Source organism: Gavialis gangeticus, unplaced genomic scaffold (genome assembly GCF_001723915.1).
Source record: "Gavialis gangeticus isolate Ggan-Ray unplaced genomic scaffold, GavGan_comp1, whole genome shotgun sequence".
Taxonomy (NCBI): domain Eukaryota; kingdom Metazoa; phylum Chordata; order Crocodylia; family Gavialidae; genus Gavialis; species Gavialis gangeticus.
Genome location: NW_017728996.1, coordinates 33,530,151 through 33,536,019, shown reverse-complemented (window position 1 = coordinate 33,536,019; position 5,869 = coordinate 33,530,151).

Sequence of the window (5,869 nt, the reverse complement as noted above, 5' to 3'; positions counted from 1 at the left end):
CCCCCCAATCCCTGCCCCGACACCCTCTCATCCCCATACCAAACCCCCCCAACCCACATCCCAGCACTTACCAGCAGTTTAGCTGCCATCTGTATCACTGGGGCCCTACCCACACAGCACAGGGCAGAGGGACAGCCCCAGCAGCCCCAGCCCAGGCCCTCCTGCCCCCCACTACCCTGTGCTGCCTGGGCAGGCTCTGCCATGAGGCCCTGGAGCCCCCACAGCCCCTGCTTCTAGGGTAAGTAGAGACTTTTTTTCCCCTCAGTTTTTGTTTTTTTGTTCTTATAAGTGATGATGCCTGGGGATGTGGGGGCAGCCATGGGGGCCTGGGAGAGCAGGGGTTAGGGCTGGGTGGGGCAGCAATCAAGGGGCTAGGGTGGGGCATGTGGGCCTTGCACAAATCGCAGTAGTGCCACACAGAGGCCAACTCTGCAGCCACAGCCCGCTGGCAGCTGGCCCAGAGAGGCAGATGCCTCTACTGGGAGTTCAGTCCCCATCCGAGTCTGGCAGGTGCACAGCAGGTCACAGCCAGGCAGCAGCCCCCATTGCATGACTGCTGCAGTGGGTAGAGGGTTCAGGGAACTCTCAGGGCTGCTTCAGCAGTCGAGCTGGCACAAGGGGTAGTGCCCCCAGGTACCAATTGGCTGGGCCCCAGGAGCTCCTGAGAGCAAGTATCTCTGAGCTACTTGCCAGGGCAGCTTTTTGTACTGCTGGGGCCAGGACAGGTGCTAGCCCTGGACTTTAGCTCCCCCTGGCTGCAGATCTGGGAGGAGCCGGGCAGGGTTCTTTTGCCCCAAGTGGCACCATTTGGTTCTCAACAAAGTGCATGTCCAAGCATGTGCCCTGAGGCAAAAAGCCCTGGCAAAATTTGCACCATTTCTATTTGAGCTGCTGCAAGCACACATGCTTGCATGTGTGGATGCGCCCTTTGGGTTCACTAGACAGCCCCCTAAATAGATTGCTCCAACACATCACAGATACTTCAAGAGTAAGAAATTGCATGGTGATTTCTGTGGTAAAATACTGCCCTCATTAAAGATGATAGTTTCACTAAAGATTTCAAGGAGGTCAAGCTTTTGCTCCAGTATCTTTATGACTCTAGAAAAATGCATCCTTTGATGTCTCCAATGATCCCAAAAGAGACAGAAACATTTATAAACTCCTATATCAATTTTCAAAGATTTTGTCTTTAAATTCATATGCCATACCGTACAGTTAACAAAATACCTGCTTTATAGAAAAAGGGACACAAGACACTATTTGTAAAGACTTGTTAATGGTTCCCATTTTTAAGTTATTCCTAAATTAATTTGGTGATTGATTATGTTTCAATTTCTAATAGCTCCAGTGCACACCAATGCATTAACTGCACTTCTGGTTGTATCAGCAAAAAGACCAAGAGACAAGAAGAATTATCATTAGAGGTAGCCACAGCTTGCCAAAGTTGAATAACTTTAAGAGATAACATGGGAAGACTGCATAACAGCTCTATCACTTCTGTAAATCCCTCTGTAGCACTATCAGTCTAGCACTTTGTACATAGACTACATATTTAAAGCTCTGGTGTAACAAATGCTTTGAGTCTCACAGTAAGATCTGTTTCCAAAATTTTTAAAAAGTTAACAATATTATAAATTACATGGAAAAATTTGAAAAGAATTGCTCCATTCTGAAAGACAATGCATTGAAAACATTTTTATGCCTTTTTTTATTTTCTACCAATTCTAACAATTAACATGTGCCCATTATTGCTTCAAATAAATCATTGCCATGAAAACTTTCAACATTTAACTCCCCCCACCACCAAAGAGAGTCATAAGGAAAGAACGTCCAATTGAAATTAAATAGGTATTTTTAAAGCAACAGTGACTTCATTTGTTTCACATTCCTCCAAGTCAGAGCCACCAAGTCAAATTCCACCAAGACATCATTTAATGGCTATATTTTTACCAGACTTGTGAAATCCTGCCCATTACATTTAGAGACAGTATTCAGATCTTGTGCTTTGGCATCCTCAGAATAAAAGGTGTGTGTAGGTATTACCAATGGAATATAGCAAAAATAGACCTTCTATTGGTAACAAAATGGTTTTTTATTCCAAAAGAATATGAGTTTGGTTAAAATTTTCCTTATCGGAAAAAACAAAAAACATATTCAATATTCTTAGCTTTTTTTGGATAGAATATACAAATGCATGGCTTTTAGATATTTCTGGAATATAAAAGCTGATAATCATAATCTTGTTGTAATAACGTAACAAGAAAGTTGTAATTAGCAACAACTGTAACATGGTGAGCTCAACAATATTTCTTCCCACATTAGATATTTTCCACTGCTCTTTGGGAAAAAAGTACTTTTCCCCTAACAACTGTCAAAAGAACAGCAAGTATGCATTAATAGCAAATACAAAATAAATCCCTCATAAATGTAAAATCAGTAATTTAAAAACTTGCCTAAGAGCAGGTGTTGAAAAAAAAAAACAAAAAAAACTTTCACCAGGCTAGTAATGAAGGCCGGGTCAAAGCGGATGCCATGTTTGTGACCCATCCTCCATCATAAGCTGTAAGTCTCCACCCCCCAGAGTGGCCAACTGCCTGCACTTACCCTTTCTCCTGAGCCCCATCCCCTCTACAGCAAGGGTACGCACAGATGTAACAGAGCAGCTGGCTCTGCTGCAGAGAGAAATGCAGAGGAAACGGGCAACAGCAAAGCTCCATGCCAACAATACCCTAACTGACGAGACCCGTGCAGGCTGGACTGGTTCTCTTTAAGGAGTCAGCTGCCATGGACTGCTGAGGGCTGCAGGTGCCAATCCCCCAATAAGAGATCAGTTACATACCTTTTTGAATATTCAACAGTAGTTGTAGTTTATAGGAATTTAGTATACTGACAGAATAGACACATACATGTCTTTGCGGAAAAAGTAGTATATCCACTCCTGCACAGCTTTATATATACACAAGTAAAGTTCTATTCAGCATTTTTATTGGATAATAAAAAAGCCATACAGAAAACCAAATACCCTGGGCATACTTCACAGGATATAGTAATAGTCATAGTGTAGTCTGAAATCATTATTCTAGACTCAAAAAAAATACTAGACATGGTTAATTCCACTCCATTACCTTCAATCAACTTCCAATGGGTCAAAATCATGGGATGTATAATGAATTGGGACAAGAAAAGCTGGTTCTGTCACTCAGATATGTGAAAGGCTCTGCAGCAAAACTATATTTAGTAGCCTGCCATCTCATAAAAGACAATAAACCTCCATGAAATATATAAGCATACTGAAAAGTCATTAAAAACCATAGGAAATTTTTAAATAACAGTTCTCTCACAATTTTTTAATGCAGATATATTTCTTATGGTTTTATAAGCCAGATGGTTGAATAAGAAATTCTGGCGCACAAACTTTCACAGATAACACTAACATCAACAACGTTGATAACAGATTAGGTATAGTGACATTTACTTATGCCTATGTATTGGGTACTATGGTATGACAATCTTTGTTTACTAGTTAAGCATGACAGGAAGTTATGGCTCAATCTAACAAAAAGAATTAATATGCCTATGAGTTAAGCAGTGTAATGCCTAAATCTTAAGTGGCTAGCCCCTAAAAAGAAATCTAAAATCCAGAGTTTGATGCCTTGACTCCTTGCGCATCATGAGAAAAGAGAGTTTATGTGCATCAGAGGCATGATCCAAAAAACTTAAATGCTAAGCGAAGACCTACCTAGAACTAGCCAACAGAAAACACTAGCACAGGGGTATTACTGAACTAAAGAAGCTTCGGTATCTAAGCCAGGGCTGCAAGGCAAGCACCTTCAGCTGCTCAAACTCAAGAGTCCAGAATCCTTTCCTGAGGCTACTGAGACTATGGCAGAATGCCATCTCAGTCTCTCCCCAAACTCAGCTATCAGGCGTATTAACTATCTAACAATTTGCTTACCGTGGTCACTGCAGAGGGCAGGCAACCCTGCCCCCCATCTGCTTCAGGTAACCCGGAGTTGTAACTCGAGCCAGATACATTCCTGAGGAAGAGGGGAACCTGCTCTCTTGGCCTACATGACTGGCCTCACACACCTGGGTGGAGGGGCTTAAACTCCCTATTGTTCTAAGCAAGGAGATCATGACTGGGAGGGGGTCTAGAGACCCTGCCAGTCTACCTGGCAACCAGTGATGCATTTTAAATTGACTGGCTGGGAGCCAACAACTGCTGGCCTTCATTGGATCAGGTAAATGAGGTAATAAGGTCTATATAAGTTAAAGACTATAAAGACTACCCAGGAAGAGGGGCGGAAGCTATGATGAAGACACAGGGATGAGTTGGACATCTGCACCTCTCTCGAAACATGCAGACACACTACAAACTGCCTGCCTCCAAAGGAAAGCATTATCAGCCTCCGAATGATACTTGTGAGTAAGCTACTTGAAATCTAACTAGATATATAGCTTGCAGTAACTCAGCTGCGTGATCAAAGGCTACCATGCCACTTTTTGGTCTAAGAGTTATTCTTTGATATTGCTCTACCCTGTACCCTATTCCAAACCTACTCCTTGTAAACAATAAAGTACTCCTTTTTACCTAGCGTGGGACACTTATTGGGAGAGGGTCTAAATTATGCCTTGGGGTCCCCTTGGTCCGGCTCACTAAGGGAGACCATGATTTCTGCTTCAGACTAAGGGAAGCACCCCAAGTTCTTGCAGTGGGTCAAGTACCCTTCAAGTCTATAAAGACTGTGTACCTTGTGGTACAGAGCCACTAACAGACCGAGACTCATGAGTGGTGGCAGTGTTACCCCCAGGCTTGTGGATGTGCTCCAGAAAGGGGGTCAGCCAGATGTGAGGCACCCCCAGGGAGGCACTTGGGCCTGGAAGGTGGTTGTGTGCAGTGAGGTGGGTGGTTCAGCACAGAAGCACCCCTACTGCCCTGCCACAGAAACATGTTCCCACCTGCTTAGAGGCCCAGAAATGTTACCTTCTTGGCTTCACAGTCCCAGGGGGAGAGGTGGTAGACACCTCGCTAATACTTGCTTATAGCCAGGTGGCCAGGAACCCTCCTAGAAGATGAAGATGTGAATCCCTTTAGGCCAAGGAGGAAACCGTACCTGGTTCCCACTTACTTTGCAAGGGCAAAGGCAGTGGCATCCCTCTGCAGGGCGGGGAAGCTCACACGCAGCAGCCCCTGCCGCTGCCACACACCAACCCAGTGAGTTTCCCTGCAGAATGGTGCCACTGCCTTCACCCCAGCCTGGTAAGCGTCCCCACCCTGCCCTGGGCCTGCTCCTGAGAGGCGGTGGTGCTCCATCCCTGCCTCCCTGCTCTGTGTCTAGCCATATGCTACCCCTCCCTCCCTCCCTCCCTCCAGTGTCCAGTCACTGGGGTTACTTAGACTAAAAAAGGTTGAAAACCCCTGCACTAGACTGATATGCAGAACTACTTAACCTTATTGTTACTGCCGTACAAATGCTTCTTGTTTTTGAAAAGTGGCTGAATTCAACAAAGCTGGCACACTGCTTAGGTTCTGAGTATGCCTACCTAATCAAGCATCTTAGGAGACTTGATGGCACACATTGCTTAGGAGACTTAGGCTCCCTCCACGTTACAGGTATCAGGTAATTAACTGGTTAATTGAACAATTACCTTCAGACCAGCAAAGTAGCTATTAGGGGTGTGCAATTCGATTTGGCTCAGCAATCAGCCACAGGGGTGCCCCTTGCCAGACCCAGGAGGCACCAGTCACTGAGCTGGGGGCCCCCCCCAGCAAACCTGGACCTGGACTGAAAGTGCTGCTGGACCTGCTGCTGAGCATGCTGAGGAGCCCCCCATGCTTCTGTGGGAAGCTCCCTGCGCCCCAGCACTG